The sequence below is a fragment of the Cygnus olor genome, chromosome 2 (assembly GCF_009769625.2).
Source record: "Cygnus olor isolate bCygOlo1 chromosome 2, bCygOlo1.pri.v2, whole genome shotgun sequence".
NCBI classification, from domain to species: domain Eukaryota; kingdom Metazoa; phylum Chordata; class Aves; order Anseriformes; family Anatidae; genus Cygnus; species Cygnus olor.
The window spans coordinates 130,946,917-130,968,264 of NC_049170.1; the positions used below are offsets into that span (position 1 = coordinate 130,946,917).

Consider the following 21,348-nt stretch of genomic DNA (forward strand, 5'->3'; position numbering starts at 1 on the left):
TAAAGCAGATCCCACTCGCAAAGGATGAAAGTAACAGCCAACCAACCACGCTGGGGTTTCACATTTTTTTTTAAAGGAAACACATTTTGTCATTAATGTATATGTTTTTTATGTATTGCACTCATCATCGTGGCCAGAATGACTCATCTCCATTAACGCACTGAGCAGCACTGTGCACAGCTGAACAATCGGTTGGATCAGTTGTGTTTAGAGGAATGGAAATTTGGATGACTCCCAAATTATGGTAGACCTAAGGTACCATTTGCCATCAAATCATTTGTATCAGAAATGACTTTAAATGACAACATTAAAATTAAATTTGTCCCATGTTTAACATGCCCATTAAAAAGAAATCCTTAAATGCCATTCACTGAAGCTCAGATGTGGATAGTCAAAATGATAATGTGGTTGGCCACAGCCCACCTCAGCAATATCCCTGACTTGTACAATCTGCAACATCTGTGACATCAAGGCTGAACCTACCCACTCAAGAAAAGAGAAAATCACTTTTACAGCTACCCCATTTCCACAAGTCTCTGATGCAAAGGTACTGGGAGTGTCATCAGGACGCCCAGAAAACAAAACTCATAAGCAACAGCAGGCTGGGATGAACCTGGAGTTGGAGGGTTTTCACAGACTTTTGAGCAAGCAGTCAGCTTTAACAAAGTAATCTCTTAAGAGCCACTGTAAACCCAAATTCACAATTTCTCATTTAATTCATCAGAATGCAAGCTCACTGAACAACTCCATTAAGGCAAAGACAGAATTAGCCTCATCACACATGCAGCAACATATGTCTCTTTCAACATGCACTGCAAAACAGATATGGAATGGAAAACAGATGACTTAGCTTCCTATTCTGTCTACTGGTAAAGAAAACATTCGCAAAACCTGCATATCCTCATGTAAATTACTCTGCTGCAAAGATAAATATCAAAGGTATGTGAAATGATAGATAAGTATCAAAAACATCTTAAAAGAATGGAGCGGAACTAAAAACACCTACCAAATCTCCAAAGATTAAAAAATAAACAACAGTTTATTTGTGTTCCCAGAAAAGCCTCAAGCCAAACATTAGCATTTTCTTTTGGAGGCAACTTTCTGCATACTGAGAGCAAGCTTAAATAAACTGCTGCCTTTTCTTCTTAGAATATTCGGGCAGTCTGCACATTTTTTCTTTAAGAAAATAAACATGAAAACCAATACAGGAAGAACTTCACACAGAAGAAGTACAAAAGAAATTCAAATACTTCATTATAATTATAAATGAGATCTTGGCCAGGAAGACAGACATGTGAACCGCTGCCAGGTGGGAGTGTTGGCTAGCCATCCTTCAGGAGCACCAGCCACAGAAATTCGCCCTTGTCACCTTGTTCTGGAGATCTCCTTTCTGCACCCTTCATGAATTTTGCTTTGCATTTTTTTTATTTTTTTTTTATTTTTTATTTTTTTATTTTTTTACTCTTCTTTCTCAGTGCTGTCTTAGCCTGTCCCCTGCTACATTCCAGGGCTCTTCTTCTGTATCTCTAAAACCTCAGATGAGGGCTTGTTGGTATAGAACATAAGAGGTTCTGGGGCTCCAGTTTGCTTCCAGCTGCAGTAATTCTTTCTAGTTAGTAAAGCCAGGATGAAAAGCACTGCTGCTTTCTTGCTAGATAGTAAACATTCCTCTTCCACTGGGCACACAAATTATCTTCTGTTATTTGTGAAGACAACTGACTAATGTTCTTGTTTACTTCTATGAACATATTTATACCATTCCTCAACTAGCCCAGGGAACTGTGCTAAAGGTGCTGCAGCTAACATATGGCAAATAGGAGGAAAAGCCTGAACGTTGGAGAGTAGCACACTGCCTTTTACCTTGAGAAACACAGAAATAGTCACTCTGAAGTCTAAATTTGGGCAAAGAAGGCAGCAGCAAAATAGGTATCAGACAATAACTATCTTCGGTGAACATCATTCATCAACTCAGAGGAAACGTGGTTTTCCGCCTCCAGGGACGGGTGCAACATGTACTCATTAATGGCTGTTTATACAGATCAACACTTCTGCTGTATTAATTTTTTCCCCCCTTAGATGAGGTATTTCATGATCAAAGTATAGAAATCAACACTGCCAAAGCAGCATTATTTGAGCAGTCAAGTTAAGCACATGCACATTTGAAGGATCAGATCTTAATGAGTTTTTTTGGTTGTTTTTTGGCATGAATACAGCAAACACTTCAACACAAATATAACTCTGCCCATGCAAAGTGAAGGGCTCTGCTCATGTAATTAGCATCTACAAGCACAAGTATGTTTATAATAAATTAACAAATCATTAAAAATTTATTAGATTATTTCATAAATAGACTAATTAGTTCTGAATTTCTTAGCTGCTGTCTTAAACCACATGACCAATATATAATCTGTTACCCTTCATTTAACAGTTTTCATTGCAATGAATCCTGTGAATACGACACAACCTCATTAAAACCAACAGATTGTTGGTCAAACCTTTGCACATGGTGCCTAAAATTCAGTTCATCCAAGTGAAAACCTCTGTACTGCCATTCCAGTCAATAAGGCTGTAGACGTATCTTTAACTTGGTCATCACAATCTAACTCACATCACAACCTCAATGGACATCAACATACACCTCAGAAAAAAAGGCAGCCTGCTAAATCATAGCGTCCCTCTGAAAATGAGATCACGTCCTGTGATCACCAAGGTTAGTTTAAATTACAAAAGTTGGGTCTAAATTTATCAAATTTGGTTTGAAAGTAGTGAAAATTTCAAAGTCTTCAAATACAATTTCAAGTACATCACTTTCCGAGAAAGTTGGTGTTAGAAATATTTTCCAGGTGTAGCTTAAGATTTCCAGATGAATACAGAAAACAGGAGAAAGTGAGAGACCTGTTCCTGACCAAAAGCTGCTAATTGCCCATATTAAACACCATTTATCCAGGACATGCCAGATGAAACTGGATATTGAGTTCTTGGTGCTACAGGAAAATGCCTGAACAAAATACATTTGTTTGCTCTAGAAGAATTTTTCTCTCTATTGTTTTATGAATGTTTTCAAAAGGCCCAGTTTCACTTTTGTATGAAAAAAAAGCAATTTTCAAATCTAGCACTCTGGAAAAAAATTTTTTTTTTTTGACCAGTCATAGACAAAAACAACCAGGCTTCCAGGGCATGCACAACAGAAAACCTAATATGAAGTTTTCATAATATCTACATAAATGCTTACCTAGGTATCTACTTCAAACCCCTATTACTGTCTGTCCATATCTCAGATTTGTTCTTACTTTTTCTGTGCATTTTCTACATTCAGAACTATTAAACTTACTTATGGCATCAATAAGCTATATGAGGAACAAGGCAACTGACATGGCAAAATCAAGCTGAACACAAAAGATCTCTAATACATACTGTAATATTGTCAGAAACCAACAGAGACCACAGAAGCATCACGGAGGTAATAAAGGCAATAAATTGAAGCTATATGAGTATCTGTTTTTATTTTCAGAACACTTCCTGAAATTATGAGACCAATGTAGCTTTGTTTTTCACACATCACTTCTACATCTTGTCAGAAGGCAGCGCACAAACACTGAAATCAATGTTCTCTTGCTAGCCAGGACTAACAGATTTAAGCTAATTGTAACCACCTACATAAAAATGCTCCTTAGTATTCTTCCACAGAACTTTACTGAGGATGAAGTTGTGAACAAACAGATAAATAAAAACACTTAAAAAATAAATATCCTAATATATTTATTAGTATAATACAAATAAATATAAATATAAATAAATAAATAAATATAAAAGCTTATAGCACACTTTTAGCATATCATAAAGATGTCTGACTACTTCTAGCAGATTTGATCCTGCTGTCATGCAACAGCTCCTCATTCAAACAAGTGACCTCAGCAGAACTGAGATGGAATGGGGATCACTCAGTTCATAAACAGTCTCTCATATTTTTCATACTCTACTTTCAGACCAGACTGTGTGAAATACCAAGTCTCTGCAGCTCCGGCTAATGGGATGAGAGTTATCAAATGTCCACACTTCTCAGCTGAGGGCAGGACGTTGGAATACCAGCTCCCGACAAAACCCTGCTGATGCTGGTGGGGCAATACTCAACTTCATCTTCGTTCCCCAAGGAATGCCCAACAGTGACATAACAGAAAGACAACTGGTCAGTGTACTGCCTCCAGACAAGGACGAAACTATGAGAAGAGAAAGCTTTAGACAATGCTTGTTCTTTTTCTGTTGTTTGCCATTTCTTTCAACAGAAGGCACTAGGCCCCTGCAAGCATCAAGTGATGAGCACGCTGCTCGTCCTGGCTTCGTGCTTAGCTAAACTAACAAGAAACTAACAAGAAAAAAAAAAAAAAAAAAAAAAGAAAATATGACACCTGTTTCAATATTTTTTGATATTTGACATTTTTCAATATGTGGCAACCTTTTCAGTGTCGTTACATTTGGCTTTGAAGCAGAATTACATTGTTTCAGCTCTACATACCAATAAGATCCTCATTATCTGAATTTCATCAAGACCTTTATACTTTTAGTGTGCATAGAGAGGACGACATTACTGAAGAAGGACTGTCTGAAACAATATTCAGTTCTGTCACTCCCACACAGACCCACACATTGCTGCTGAGGTTAACTGTTCAAACCACAGTGCCGTGACTTAGCCAGCTCAATACAGCATGGAGACCAACAACTAACTTGAAGATGACTCCTGTTGACAACGACAGCAGTATGTAGTTAAAGTGCACCAATGCAACGTTCAAGGACGGAGTACAGAGAACGAACCCGGTAATAATCACAAGCACACCTGCAAAGCAGAAATCATTTTCTGATGTGTGGATATGTGTGAAGAGTTCAAGTTAATTTAGCACACAGAATGCAAGACCCCATATTCTCCCTTGCATAACTTGCCTTATGAGGTTATAATGATTTATTTTATTTCTATTGAATCTATGATTTGCTTTCCTTCACCTCCCCTTCTCCATTTACGTTTGGTTAATATGCAAAGGTAATGCATTTTATTGAAGAAATAAGGAAGGTCTGCATTAAGTCATGTCTGCTTCAGAACTCAGTTGACTCCCCACCAGCTGGAATCTATTATTTGATTAAAAATTTTGTGCCAGCTGCCATGCAGCACGTTTCACTACCCTGATTCCTGGTGGAATTATATCCATATTAAAAATGTAGTCTAGCATGAATCAGCCTCTTGTCAATATTAATGCATACTTGGAAAATGAAAGCATTTAAAAAAGCAATTCAACCCTCCTAGAACTGGCCAACTCAACCTCTAATGCAGAAGGTGCTCAGTGGGGAAGAATTTCAAATTTCACATATTGCAAGGTAGTAGCGTCATAAGGCAATGTCCTAATTATACCCCCAGGTTTGTTTTTCATAGTGATTTCTCTTACCATAAAAACAAACCAAACTTTCCTTCCAACAGAACCAGTCCTGAAATAAAGATGGTTGCTGAGTTTTAAGATTTAAAAGCAAAAGATCTTGTATTTCACTCACATGGTGAAGTATTTATTAGTGGAGGGTAATTATTAGGGAATTTGCCCAGAGCAAAAAAAAATAATTCATAGTTCAAGCCTACTACTGCTAATTTAGTTAGAACGAGAGACTATGTCAGGCAAAAAGCCCATTTAATTCAAGGGGGATTTCTGCCTGGTGTGGACTGCGGGAATATGTGCCAAGAATATATGCTGTGAATAAGTACTGAAAATGTTGCTCAGTTTCTTGCAGTGCAAGAATATCAAAAGCTTTAAGGCAATCACTTGCAAAGGCATGCTTAAAGAGCCTCTAAATAGGAAACACAGTGATGGCATATTGATAGGACTGTTTTTTCTCCATCATCTTTTCCAGCTACCTCAAAGCAAGTCGCAGACTACAGTTTCACTATCTCTAAAAAAAGAGTCCATCAGCAGCTCTGAAGAAAGTTTATATTCAATGCTAGGTTTGCAGTTTGCTTTGTTCAATGGACATACAATAAAAAGTTCTGATAGCTTCAGATAGCTATAGTCTTTTAATACACAAGAGATAGTCTCTTAACACACAATATAAGAACATGCAGAGATAAGGCTGAAAGCCCAAGCCCACATCATTTCCTGGTCATGTCGGGTAAACAGTGCTAAATACTTTCCTTAGAAAAACTGAAGAAGTAATACATGGATATTAAACTGATTAACATTAGTCAATCTAAACTCCCAAGTAGCAGTTAAGTTATACAATGTACAGAATAACTGGAAGATAATATAGGAAGTTTTAATCACAGAACTGAGCATAATTGGATGGTCGAGTCACTACGGAGACAGCTGGTACAACCACATGGTTGCTTAAACCGAACTGACGGTCTGAGCCCAGCTGAGAGTCACCCAGCACCCACACCATGGAAAATGTCATCGTAATGGGCAACTTTGCTGACGGTGTCTGCAGAGAGGCAAGTCCCCAACAGTGGAGTCCCACCGGCACTGAACCCCTCTTCAACTATACACAAGGATCTACAAATGTCGACACACATGGCAGTTCAGACTCTCTGAGAAGAAGACAAACAAGAAGAAATTAACTTTGCTACGTCTTAGAGATCTCCCTCTCAAATACATTTGAATTCAGTTTTGAAGAGCCTGAACTATGACTTCAGATTTTATGGTGTTAAATGATTTGTGTTTCCAGAGCCACTTTATGACTTCCTCAATAAGCGAGAAATATATTACTTCATGTGCTTTCAGAGCTTTGTACATTTTGACTTTTCCCCCAATTACCTCTTTCACACCAGTAAAGAGTGCTGTACTGTAGCCCTATCTGTGTTTCTTCAAGTGCCAATTAGAAATGCATTACACACACAGAGATGAAAATCCTGCACATACAGACATGCAACGTGACAAATAGCAGACATGTTAAGTAATGTTTATGCACTTTTCCTGTTCACTAACTTTCCTGGTAGCATAAGCCAGCAACCCCAGTTCACCCTCATCCAATAACTTAACCTGCCAAGGTTACATTCTCTATTTCTGTTGCAAAAAATGGAGACATTTTCCATGTCAAAGATGTACCCAGACCTAGAACAGCACCTGCTTTGCAGAGAGAAAGCATCAGCTTGTCTAAAGACATCATGAAGACAAAACACCACTGAAAAGGAAATTTAGCATTTTCCTTGCTATACGCTACTTGTCTCAAAAGTGTCACAGACAATGACATTTAAAATAATGAAGTTCAAGTCCACCAAAAAAGCCATACCTTTAGAGACAGTGTGATTTCAGAAAGGGAACACCGTAAAATTTTGTGTAATAAGAGTACAACACCCCGATTTGCCAGCAGAGACATCAAAAAATAGGTTCAATGTCAATTACAGTATTCCTACCCTAAATGGTAACTAAAACTGTATCCCCCCCCAACCTTTACTGGCATGTATTGTGTGTAGGCCCTACATTTCAATAAAAGGAAGCAAAGGCATTTAACAGCACATTAGAGAGTTTTTATAAGATATGCGATCTGCAGGAAACCTATTGTCCCTCAATAAACATTTGTCGACTAAATGTGTTATTACCATTAATATAACAGTTATTGAAATGATAAAAGATACTGAAGTTTAACTTACATTTTAATAAAACTACTGAGTAGCAACAGCAGTGAGGTATTTTATATTAAAAAAATCTTTCATATTTTTGTATTATTATTATTGTTATTTGAAACCTCCCATTTCTGGTGTTCCCCAGTGCCACCACCCATCCACCTCCTGTGTCTCAGCCCTGCTCACAAATGGAAGAAAGGAAGCAAAGGAGGGTCCCTGTTCAGCCCACCATCCACCATGCACCTGCAGAGGCCCCAAGCAGTCTTCAGTCCCCAGCCTGCCCACCTCGCCCCCCTAGCTCATGTTGCCTTTGTTCCATAATCTGGAAGGCATAAAATGAACGTGGCAGGAGACCTGACATTGAAGAAGGGAAGGGTTATGACTGAACTCATGACACAGGTTCAGTGCCTCCTTCTGTCACAGAGCTCCCCTGGATGCTTGCAAAAACACCAGGCAAACATCCCATCTACACTCAACCCTCCCATTTCCCAAGTCCCTGACCTGCAGCAGTCTTGAGCATGCACCTGCAAATGGACGTGCTGGGAGATCTGACTTGGGAGAGCTGACACTGAATAAAGAAAAATGCCACTAGCCCTTAAGAAAAAAGATAGTCTGTACTTCAGCTCAGACATTCAAAATTAATAGAAATATTTTTGGAACATTTCTTATTAAAGACATATGTCTTCATTTTTCATGTTTGCTATATGATAATAGCATTCCTTTTCCTCACACAGTGCTGTGAAAAAGCCTCTGGAAGTAGCAAAGCACTGAGCCATCACAGTTATTTTCTCTTGGATACGTTACAGTACTATCTAGGAGTCACCGGACAGGATATAGGCATGCTGTAGGCTGTACTGAGAGAGAACAAAAAGATGGTTCTTGTCTCTGTGGGTCACATTCAAACATAAAACAAAGGATAATAAATGGATATGGATGGTTCACAAGGAAGCAGGAGGAAACAAAGAGGCAGCATCAGTGAACACAAGAGGCAGTGGCTGTAACTCATCACTAACCTACTTTTTTTTTTTTTCCTAGGGATTATGGCAGAGGAGATATTAAGAAGGGATTTAAAAGGAGAAAATTAGGTTAAGTGTGTTGACGTCTGCTCAGAGCTCATCCTTAACTTAGTAACAGCAAAGAATAAAGCACACAGATGCTGGTTTGAACACATGGTAAGTCAGTGATGAAGCTGGTATCACAAGAGAACTGGAGGGACTTATGGATAGATGTGCCAGAAGGCACATATGATATGAAATCAGGATGCTTCTTCCTATTATTATTGTAAGAGAGAGTGATGAATTTTACTGAAATGCTCACAAGAAAATGAAAACTACATCACATTTGAGTAAAGTAAGAGCTAAACAGGCTTTATGGGGACCATGCTTGGCAGTGGACAGAGAAGTGGCATTGTTTCATGACCACCGGCATCCCTATGAAACATGAAAGAAACGTGACTTATAGTTCACAATTGTTTTTTAAAACCCAGGATACCATTAGCTAAGTTGTTTGTTTTCATGAGTACTATCTTCTAATGACTCCTAAAATATCTGTTTGCAAGAGCCAGAAACTTCCGTGCTCCATGACTGTTTTGGTCTTTTTAGACATTTATTTATTTACCTATGTTCTACCTGCTATTTAATTCTTTTGGAAAATATTTCAAATAATATTTTTTCCATTTTCTCCTTAGCTCAGCCATTTTGCAAAGTTAAGAAACTCGTGGAATCTGGGGGCAGTCTGAGCTTAGTAACAAATCTGGGTCTTAAAAAAGTTTGACTTTCAGGAGATAACAATCTCAACTGTAATGTTGCCTTTTATCTAATTAACCTGTGAAATCAGACTAGTGTCTGATGACCTCCCAAAACATCTGTTGTTTTGTTTGAGGCAAGGTATTTCAACAAAAACATGTTGATATTTGGTAAATTATTGTTCAGAGGAAAAAAAAAAGGTAAAAGTAGAAAAATGCAGAAGACATCTTCTTTCCATCTACAAAGTTTTTAATGGTAGTTTCCAGATAATTACTTGACATTTAAAGTTCCAACAAAACATCAGAAGAAAGCAATTTCAGGAACACTTCACAAAAACGAGGAAAGCCTTTTCACTGTACTATAATTAGATAAACCTTACCAACAAAATATGGATCACCTCTAGTTATTTTGCTTAGTACTCTTCCACAAGGAAAGCTGGTAGGTGACAAATTAGCTTGCTACCATGCCGTTGTCCTGTACACTGGAAGAGCGCACTGAGGACCAGCATGCTGAGAACAAGAAAACTGCACCCGGTCCAGCCTGGTCGGTCTTCTGAGGTGGGCAATCCAGCAGAGCAGCCAGCAGCAAATAGCTCAGGCATTGAGAGAGTCATTGCTTTACATCTCCACTGACTTGTATGGAGATGCTGCACTCCCATGAGGACCTGGCAGCTCATAAATAACTAAATGTGCATGTTTCAGCCCGGCCGGTGTTGAATTCCTCCCTGCAACTGGGTGCCCAAGCTCCCCTCAGACTACGGCACCTTGGAAGGCTCCTATAGGATGAAGCTTATCATACAAGCTTCCCAACTAGGTTAAATGGACCATGTCCTAAAAGTAGCTACTTCTCTCTGACGACTACAGGGAGACCTCGGGTGACCAGCTTCGCTGCAGACATCCTCCGTCTGAGTGTCCTGAAGAGCACTCCAGGCTGGTGAGGCAGAAAATGTACGTATTCATGTTGTAGTTCTGGGGCTGTGTATTCGTCTGCTCTCAAAAGCAAAAAGTTATGCTCCTGACAGCTGTAATGACAGAACTAAATTAAGAAAATAGAGTTCAGAGAGGCAAAGAGACGTGGTTGAGCTTTGGATGAACAAACCTTATTAACTGACCAGCTATCATCTATCTAAGCAGATTAAAAGAATTATTATTACAGCTCTAGTTTAACGGTTTGGAAAACTGACATTTAAAGTTGCTGCCTAACATTCAGATATTCTTAATGCTGTGCAGTAAATTTGGTTTTTGAAACCTACTTGTAAATACATGGTAACTCTTGCAAGCTAATAGCAGCGTTCAAAAGTATTGGCAAGAGCAAATCAAAACATATGCCTTTTTCAGAAACAAATTATTTTTGTGACTTCATGTTTTTATCAGATAGCAACCATAAAAAATGTGCCCATTGCAACAAGAGCCCAGAAGAAAGTCATTTCTATTACAATTTCTTCAGATCAAGTTAAATGAAATAAGATTTCCAAATCCACAAAATACAGTCATATGAAAACACTGTAGCATCTCTTCATACGCCAAAACACTGCATGTGAAAGTTCAGATATTTGATTTCCTAGAAGATACCACTAAAGTATCATATATTTTCGTTCTTTTTAAGGCCATACCACTTCCTGGAAAAAATAAAAATAAAAAAAGAAAGCGTGCATGCTTCAGGCAGTCCTACATATTCTAGCTGGACAGAGATTACGCTGTCCCAGTTGAGTGATTTAAAATTTCATTTATTGCGATGTTTTGTGATTGAAGAGGTCAAAGCCTCCCCAGGGGAAAACTATAAGGTGGTCTGCAAACCAATTTAAGGAACACACATTAATTTCTTAGCTTCAGAAGGTTAATATGTGCCCTGGTTTCACTTTAAATAATGCCACCCTTGTATTAACCAAGGGAAAGACAGTAACTTTCAAGTCTATAGAGCGGAAAGGTTTTTTGTTGTTATTGTTTCTGTTTTTTATATTTCCCCTCCCCTCTCAAAATATGCAAAACAAATTTCAGAACTCCCAAACCTATATATCAAAGTACCTTCAGGTTCAATGCCAAATACTAGAGAGTCAAAAAATGCCAGAACAAATTTAGTTCAGCTCCCTTGAGCTTACGCATTAAGATGAAATATTTAATTACATGATGACGTGCAATTTTTTCATTACCTGTGTTCTAAATAAAAACAAACAAATTCTGTAATGACCTGATTTGACAAGATATTCAGATCTCTATCTCATTTCAAATATATGACCTCAGTAATTAAAATTACACAAGCATTTACCTTGCAGAGAGACATATACAGTCAGGTAAGAATTTTCTTAAGAATTTGCATGAGTTTGATCTTTTCTTTTTCAGTGGGCAAAACATTTCTGGAGATAAAATGCATCTTCCACCAGCAAATACTGCTGGACACTATGCTGCAATCTAATTCTGAATGAACAAAATCAACAGAAATTTCGTTTTGCCTTATTTTTTTCAAACAGGTCTATCACAACAATCAGCTTATAAAAATATTTCGACTCCCATTCTAAAAATACCAGCTATTTATTATTTTAATCTGCTGTACAGACATCAGTCTAATACTCAATTAGAATAAGTGGTTCTGAATCATGCGTATTTTGGGAATTTCTGACTCTCTGAACAATGCTGGGGTTTTAAATATTTATTGATAAAAATATTGTATTTCTAACAGAAATCTACATACAAACTAGCAAATTAGGAGAGTGGCAATCCTGCTTTATGACTTAGAGGTGTCTGGGCTTGGATATCTGCCTTCTCTGCCTACTTCCACCTTGGCTCGGATAATTGGAATAAAGATGAATGAAAATTTAGGCCTGCAGTTTTAATAGTAACTATTTGTTATTTAAATTTCCTTTTCTGCACTGAATGATTGCAAGAATGTGTGCTCAGAATTAAAAGGCTGCTCTTTAGCATCAGCACATTGATTTCTTGGGGTCCTTGCAAAGCTTTTCACATTGTTTCTGGACTAGAGATATACACCCCTCTAACTGCCTGTCAGACATCATTTCTGCTTTATGAATAAATAATACGATGCCCAAGGGAAGCGTTGGTCTAAGACAAAAAATCAATATGTGTCTAGCATGTGTTAGGCCGTTGTGCAGCTGAAGTCTGTCTCAAATATGTGGAGTAATTTTAATAACAAAACAAATGCTCTCTAAACTGAGCTTAAAGGAGGGTTATTAAGAAAGCACTGCCACTATTTTGCTGTGTATCCTATTTGAAGAATAATAATATTGCCCTCTTAAAATGCAAATAGATATTCTTATTGCAAAGTATTTGGCAACTACTTATCTACAAATTTCTAATATCCATGTTACAGAAGTATGGCAGCAACTGATTTTTAACTTTGTTCCTCTTGGAGCAGTTTTGGTATGCATCTGTGTAATAAAGCCATCTGCTACTACAACTGCCTTAATTTATATTTTAAAAATATCGTCTTCCAGAAATGCTTTCTATTTTTATGGAGGGCCTGGGATCAAAAGTGAAACAAAAGCAGGATAGATTAATCATTCATGCAGCTCCCTAATCGCCTTAGTCATTCCTGCAGTGTAAGCCTATTTCCACACCCAGCACTGGTTGCAGCTCCAGCATATCCACCACCATAGTCACAGTGATGCAAACCCATCGCAGGAACACCTGAACCACTCCACCTTTTCAGTACGGGTCAAAATAAGACAACGTTGCCTACTGTCACAAGGGAGGTCTTGAATTCATTTATACTACAGCTGAGAAGAGCTGCAGTCTCACAGCTCCTCATCTCCCCAAAACGTCTCCTTCCTGCTCTGTTTCTCACCAATGCCAGCCTCAAGCATGAAACCTGTGAGGAAATGGCTGGGGTGTTTTGTAAAAGGGGTACAAACCTCTGGTGCTTTTTCTGAGCAGCTTTGAGGTTCAGCAACTCAGCAACCCAAACAAAAGAGGCAAAGGCAAGACAGTGAGCTGTTATCAGATGCATGAACAATCTCTGAGACCACTGACTCCAAGCCAACAGTGTCTAGCCCAGGGACATTGCCCTCAAAGGTCTTTTTCCCCTCCGTCGCTGTGCAGACCTTTCAGTGCAGATCCTCCCTCTGGGAGCATGCTGACAAGGCAGCTCCTCCTGCCACATTCACATAATGAAAAGCACAAACTTCATGTATTTATGACCTTTTCAGGTTGAGGAGCTGCAGCTGAGCGCCCTGGCCTGGGGGTGGTTAGTGCTGCAGGAGAGCTGGCCATCTGGAAGTGCAATCTAAAGAAAGCAGAGGGAAAACCTGATGTCTTGGGGAAAGAAACCTACAGATATGCAGAAGCTACAGCTGAGGTGTTCTGAGGCTCACACTGAAGGACAACATAGCGGAGCCCATCAGCGTCAGCACACATACAAAACACTTCTTTTACCAAATCAAAGAAAGCGAAATGCTAAAGACATGGAGAGGTGGCTTTCCAGAAAAAAAAATATAAAAGAAAAATCAAGGAAAAAGGAGAAAGCTCAGGCTGAAGCTCGAGTGTATTTTTATTGATGTTGAATATGTGTAAACCCCAAACCACTGGTAGTGCTGGTGGACTGTTTGTGTTTAAACGTTATTAGGGAAGTAAGCGGGAACAGAACTGAGAAATGAGCAGTTATTCCCAAATTACTTCAAACACAGGAAGGCTCCAAATTCTGAGCACCAAACCAGCACATCCTGTGCACTGAAGGGGCTCTGAGGGGCCTGTGTGTCCTGCCTCTCTAATGGCGGGCAGAGCTGGGGTCCCCCCGTCCTGATGAACAATGTCATGTTAGCAAGCCCTCTCTGACCTGCAACCAGCCAGCACCCTGTCCTTCAGACACACACCTCCTGCACCCATCACACCAAGGCTGGACCTGAAAGCCCAATGCAGAGACACAGGAATGTGGCATACCACAGTGAAACCTGTGCACTGCCACCACGCGCCTCAAAGAAGGCCTTCACCTCCTGTCCCCCACACATGATCCTGTGATTCTGTATGTGCAGGCGTGGTGCTGAGGGACATGATTTAGTGATGGGACTTGGTAGGTCAAGTTGACGGTTGGACTTGATGATCTTGAAGGTCTTTTCCATGATTCTGTGATTCTGTATTTCCACCAGCCCCTGGCTGACAGGACCACGTGGCTTAGGACACTCGACCAAGGCACACTTGACTCGTACTTCCTTATGCATGGGGCAGCCCCTTCCCTACTGGCAGAAAGCAGTGTAATTTTGGTGATGGTTGCACCAAAACTATCCCAGACTCGTGAGGGTTGTAGAGCAGATTTTTTCACTCGGGTCGCTGCTGATCGCAATGAAGAATAACGGGGTTATGCAAAGCAAGCACACTTCAGCAGAGCAGAAGCAGGCAGTGACGTACACCCCATGCCACCAACACGTGTGTCACATAGCATGAAATCACACCAACACATGGTATGGGAAAAGGACACTGAAACAAGGAAGGGTTTTAAGCTGCAGGACACATCTGAGGAGGAAGCTGTCACCTGAACTGTGAAATTCGTTTAGGCAATTTCTGATGAAAAAAAATACATTCCCTCTTAAAAGTATAAAACCTATGATTTGTACAATTATTTACCTTTAACTATGCCTGGGAAAAAAATTTAAATGCATCTTCTTACAAATAAGAACACATTTTCAGTTAATGTTCTGAGCATTTTTCCAGAAATAATAAGAAAACTTGTTTTCTAGGTCAGCAAATTAAGCAGTATTGTGAGCTAGTTCAAAGGGCAGCCCAGTGAGTACCCAGAAGACTATTTCAAGATCCTGCAAGGGATCTCCTAGTCTGGAGGCAGGAGATTTTGGCAACATCAAGGAAAACCTGAATTAAAGACGAGGCCCAGTTTTGCTGCAGTCCTCTTGTGTACAATATGCAGTATGTGAAAACTACTGCCAGATGCCCAACTTCTTTTCCCTTCTGTTTTGGAAGTCATGTTTAGAAGATGACATAATTAAACTATCAAATACAGAATGAGCAGCAAGTTTGAAGCTGTGATATTTGATTATATATGTAGACATGAAAACATTGTATGACTCATATTGTCAAAAAATACTTTAATGCTATTTTAAATGATCAGTTATGCTTCCTGGAAGTGACACTGGCTGTAACCTCTCTACCTCAGTGTTGTAGAGCCATACCCACCCAAGGGGAGGAACCCCTCAGCAAAATAACCAGACCCTTCTGTGCAGGCATTGCAGCATCCTGGGGTGTGGTTTCACACTGAGAAACCCTCAGCAGTGTAACCGGTTGAAAGAAGTCTTCAATCTACCCACCTCCCTTATTGCTAGCCACACTTGCCTTCCTGACCTCAATCTGAACACACTTCCTTCAGCCACTCTCTAAACTACACTCGCCAGTTGACCCAGGGCTGGTTGGTTGTTTTTAACACAGCCAAAAATCCCACACTGCCAGGGTGCAGTTTGATGCTATTTCTCCAGCAATAAAGCTGGCTGAAAAGATCCTGTCTTTACCACTCAGCCTCACTTGAGGCAAAACAGCTGCTTCTGCGTTGCACTACAAATGGGAGCAGAGAAGTAAATCCAGATTTTTAAAAGACCCTGAAACCCCACCAAAATAAATCTTTTTTTTTTTTTTTTCAGCTCCAAGATTCTCAACTGTTTTGACCCAGCAGGAAAAACCACTGGACCTACAGCTGTACTCAGATGATGTAGTCTGGCTGTTTAATGCTGATGGAGTATTACACAGCATGATAACCTGTTCACAATTTCTGATTTCCTGTGCAAGAGCTCAGCATGTCCAAGTCCTTTAGAAATGCAGCAGAGCCATCGACGCAGCCTTATTGCAAACAGAATTTCCAAAATGATGAATGATTCGACAGGAAAGAGAAAGACCCCTCACCTTGCAGAGGTGTTTCATTTCAAGATCACAGAGAACAGGAGTTTGGAACTAAAACACTTCATCTCCGACAGATTAAAGACAACTATCACAATGCTCTGGCTTCCACAAGGTATTAGAAGCATGGGTAATATTAAATTGACTTTATATGGATTTTACCTTTAAGGTGTCTGGCCAGGTTTGTTGATTTCTATGTTCATTTTAAAGGCAATTACTACCAAGAAACAGTATTTCCATCAATTATACACCAATTATATTTATGTATTTCACGTGGGCACAAGATCTGGGACTGAAGTATCTCTGCACTATGTGTGAATAATAAAAAGAGACTCAGAGAGGGGCTTGGAGTATATTCACACAAACTCATTCACTGTAGCTTAGGAGATACCAAGTCAAACAAGTTGTGTAACCCAGTATGCTACCACAGGTGTGCTCTCAGCTTTTGCTTCACAAAATCAGTTAAACCATTAAGCTTGTCTCAGTTAATGAGCTTTCCTATAGGAGAAGCTAGGAACATGCACAAGGTCAGTCAGCATGATGTGGTTACCTTGAAAGTTTTTCACTTGTGGTCTTATCAACATGCTGAAAGTGAGGAATACCAGGTTGGTATGCCCTAAAATAGCATTAATTCCCTGGAAAGTTTCAAGGCTATCTTTGTGCTAAGAAAGGGACTTGCAGTGTCCACAGTATTTCTCAACTGAATCACAAAGTGAGTGCATTGCATACTACAAAATGAACTGCACAGGTTAACACCTTATATTCAGAAAGAACTGAACACCCCATTCATTACTGGTCTGCCCTAATACAACTGCTTGAGAAAAATCTCTCAAACTACAAATACGGGTGATCACTCAGCTGACTGGCTGATAAAGTCAAAATAGCTAACACTAGGATTCGAAAACACACTTCAACACTTCACTAGCTTAAAAAACAACAACCCACCATCACCAAGAAAATCTAATTCTATGTAAAGAAGGTAGCTCCTAGTCTAGTGACAAGCCTGCAGGTCACTAAGCAGCTGCCTGTCCTTCTCCTACCAAAATAAAAGATTTCCTCTTTTCCTGAATTCAGTTTGGTTCCAAAAAATAAAAAAATAAAAACATAGGGAAAGTGCAAATGACTGCCAAAGCTTTGGAAAACAGCTCATTCTCTCAAGATCTATTTGTTACCTTGCCGTTTTGAATAACCAGAAGCAGAGGTTTAGCCGTACCGCCACTAGATTCATCTTTTGGTCCAGTGCCACATTATCACTTACTAGAAACAGCCACACAACAAAGTTTGGGATACTTTTTCAAAAACTGCAGTTTTTGAAAAATCAACATCTGCTAGATGTTGGGAGATCTTAATTATTTAAATGGCAATGCAGTATAAAATTGATTTTGTTCAAATCTCATCAGAGCTCCAGAAATGAATAAAAGCAGCACCCTATATACTGAAGACTTGATCTCACTGGTCTCCGTGCAGTGGTACCAGATACAAATGGCAGATCGCATGCCCAGACTAACTTCTTAACTACTGTAATCTTCTCTGTACCTTCTGACATCCTGCTTTGTAACTTGACTGTGAAATACAAACTCCCAACTGTCTATTTTGTTATTTATTTTCTGTCCATACAGACGGAGACCTCATTAGCTATGCTTTCAGAACAGGCTTTGAAACAAGCAAATGCAATGTATAGATCTGTGGCATCTACAGCAAACACAGCAGCAGCAGCAGCTTTTAAGAACTTGGCAAAGTGAGCAAAGATGACAATTTCTGATAGGCACCTGTTGGTTTCCTTAATCAAAACAGACCTACCAAGCAAACCTCCCAGCACCAGAGACAGATAATGAGGTAACGAAAGGCTTTCTAAATAAGCATGAAAATAAACATATCCAGCTGATTTCACCTTTTTCAGCTGGGCTGGAAGTACTGCTTCTGAAGACATGGAAAGAACTGCATTTTCAGAATGTATCATATCTTTATTTTACATACACACGCTTACATCTTACCCAGCAAATTATGGGTCATGAAGCTGTAAGCAACAGCTTCCGTAAAAGCTATTTGTAGTATCACTGCTACCCAGTGTGATTGCTTAGCACCGGCATGCTCATAAATTGCAGGTGTCTTCATAAAGTTGAACTAAAGCCAAGCTGACCACCACAGGAAACAAAAAGCAGACGCATAAATAATTACCTTGGAGTCTGTGTAGGGCTTGATATTCTGGCGATATACGGTATTGACAAACGTTTCCTCCTAGGCAAAAAAAGGAAAGAAAATTTCACAGCTCTGAACATGAGCTCAATTATGCCACACTACGAGAAAATAACAGAGAATATACATTACCTCCCGTTTCTTCAAGTTTAAAATCATATAGAGAAAAATACTTTTAGAAAGAGTTTTCCTTCCTGTACTTAAAATGCCCCAGTATAACTAATATAGTTTTTAAACTCATTATTTTTGTTTGTTTAGTATCTTCTGACTTTCAAAGATCTTATGAAGAATTTAGGCTGAGAATTTTGAATTTTTTATTCTCTCATCTATATATTGTTTCCAATAGTACGGATTTCATGGACCAGATCAGAATGAAAGGCTCATATACATAAAGTTAGGGTAGTTTATACCCACGCAGTGACAGTACCCTTAGAGAGGCTTCTGAAAAAACAAACAAACAAACAAACAAAAAAAAAAACCCTAGCTTGGTTTGTAAATTGATATAGAAGAAAATACCTTCTTTTCCCTGGATGCTTATTCCAAATGTAAGGGGTCTTACACCTTTAACTTTGTAGGGAACTGGTTTGCTGTAGTATTGAAAGACCAGTTTAAACCAAAGTTGGAGCACACCTTCAGCAGTTGGCTGCTATAACTCATTTGAACGACTTTCCAAACTAGATTAGCTAAAGCAATGGTCCAACTTCTCAAATAAATAAAGCTATACAGTGCTAACCAGTAGGATTAGGAATTCTAATTACTGCCAAAGTAAGTGGAAATAGATTTAAAACAGGCTAGGTCTGAAGGAATATGCCATTTTTTCTACACCACTAATTTTCAGAAGAGACTCATGTTTCTAAAGCAGCTTAAGAAATCAGGGATCCTGTCAGGCTATCTGCCTGCCCAGACCACAGAAGGATATGCTGATTCAATTACTTTCTTTTGACATAAGCCCAAATTACAATTAGTGTAAGCACATATTACAACTCAAACCCTTTGCACAAAGAAATAATTTCTTTTTTTGCAAGCATTAACCAGCTGTTTTGCTAGTTCAGGCCTCCCCATTACTGGTGTAGTCTACTAAAAATAATGCAGTGCAAGCTACTACAGAACTGTTGCTTGGTTACATTCCCAATTATCACAATGCTGGCCTTACTCACTCAGTGTCAAGGTCAAAGCAATTGTTTCTTTGCTTTAATGATGAAGTATCCTGTTTATAAAAATCTTATCTGCTTCCTACTTGGTAAAATATTGCACATTTCAGTCAATCATTGGTGCCTAGTCCTGCAGAAAGACAAAGTGTGAGAAAATGACCTGCAGCATTAATTTTTGCCCTTAACACAGATTTTTTCTCCAACTCCACCCAAAATGTCAACTGCCTCACAATGACACAGGCATCAATGTTACCAACATTTCTTTCCTTCTTTGCCAGGTAAATGTGGCAGAAATGCATTAACTGTGTATGTATGCTAATTCTTGCCCCATCCAATCACAAGATAAGCAAAGTGGCAATTTTTAATTAGCATGCATCTCTAGCCAGTGCTGTAGGGAAAGCTAAAGCAAGCAGGAATTTCCACATTGGTTTTAAATGTGCAAAGTTTTTGGTCCTTCTTTGCCTCTGAGGGCAGGTGTCTAGCTGCAAGGACTGCGGTGTTCCCCAGGCTACTCCACGCTGCTGAATATTTCATAGCCCCTGAGAAACACAGCTGTAATCAACGTGCCAATAATGAAATGGGCGACGATAATACAGCAGAGGTAAAGTGCGCCATTAGAAAGCATCATTGCTTTGGCTGCTACTGCAGGATAGCTGTAACAATTTATCATATTATTTGATAAAATAATAATGCTATCAGCTATGAAATCAAAATGAATGTTATACCAAAAAAAAAATAAATCAGAAAGTGTCTCAGGGGGCCAACATGAATAGCAAAGAGAAAAAATCAGGATGAGTGCCAAAGCAAACGCATTCAAGACAGAAACTCCACTAAATGTATTAATCACCAATGCCAATTACATACAGGCACATCAGGAGTACTAATAGAAAACTAAGTTTAATGAAGTTAAAAGGAAAGGCTTTATAAATAGTGCCACAGAAGAAGCAAACAAAAAAGTTAAAAGGTAGTAAACATTTTTATTTTAATTAAAGTTTGTAGAATAATCAGCTGATGCCCCTACTTCTTTGTAACCTCAGATGGTTACAGAATCAGGTCCGTATTGCTTGGTGCTGGTCAGTAGTGAGAGACAGTGAAAGAAAGACCAACATCAAGATGACCATAATGGCATTTCCTGGAGATAATGTCATGAGCTATGATTAAGGATCTCACATTGAAAAGCATGATGGCCCAAGAGGTGAAACAAAGTGGGTGGATATCAGGATGTACCCGTGAATTGTGCAGGGAAGCTTCACAGAGAGTAATTCTTCCTGTCACTTAAGAAAATCCCCCCAAAACCTGACTGTTCCTAACACATAAGCCACCCTAGGTTTCTGAGGAAGGAAGCTCAGACTGCCCATAGAAATGTAAACTAATGTCACAGATAAGGCTATAGTAGGTAGGTGGTGAAAGCAGGAAGGTCATCCATCAAGAGCCACGTGGGTGGACAGCGAGGAATACTCCATAAGCATCCTTATCCCCAAAGATGACCTATACACATCTTTATTAATTTGGATTGATGTGTGGCTCAGACCACTAATTCTCTACCCCAAACTACAATGATGAGCATGGGTAAGCTAGAAAAGGCACGGTCTGGCTGTAGGAAACAACTCCAGAGCAAGGGGAGTAGTGACTGAGGACAATGTGGGCAGAAGAGGGTTGAGGCTGCCTTCCCCAGCACACATTTCCCCAAACATCAGAGAAAACCCCTGCTGAACCACGGCCCCCATGGCTGCATAGTCTTTTCACATTCCCCTGCCAAGCAGTCACTGACACCCACAGCTCCTTTCTGACATTTAAATGGCCTGCAATTAAGTGAAGGC

The 21,348-nt window shown here is 39.4% G+C and overlaps 1 protein-coding gene across 3 annotated transcripts in view; it reads right to left on the bottom strand.

Moving 5' to 3' along the window:
• PAG1 (phosphoprotein membrane anchor with glycosphingolipid microdomains 1) overlaps positions 1-21,348 on the bottom strand; it is a 110,063-nt gene that overhangs the window by 65,676 nt on the left and 23,039 nt on the right. For all 3 annotated transcript variants that reach the window (XM_040546145.1, XM_040546144.1, XM_040546146.1), the window contains one exon: positions 18,360-18,419. The gene's annotated coding sequence lies outside the window, so the exon portion shown is untranslated. The remainder of the gene's footprint in view (positions 1-18,359; positions 18,420-21,348) is intronic.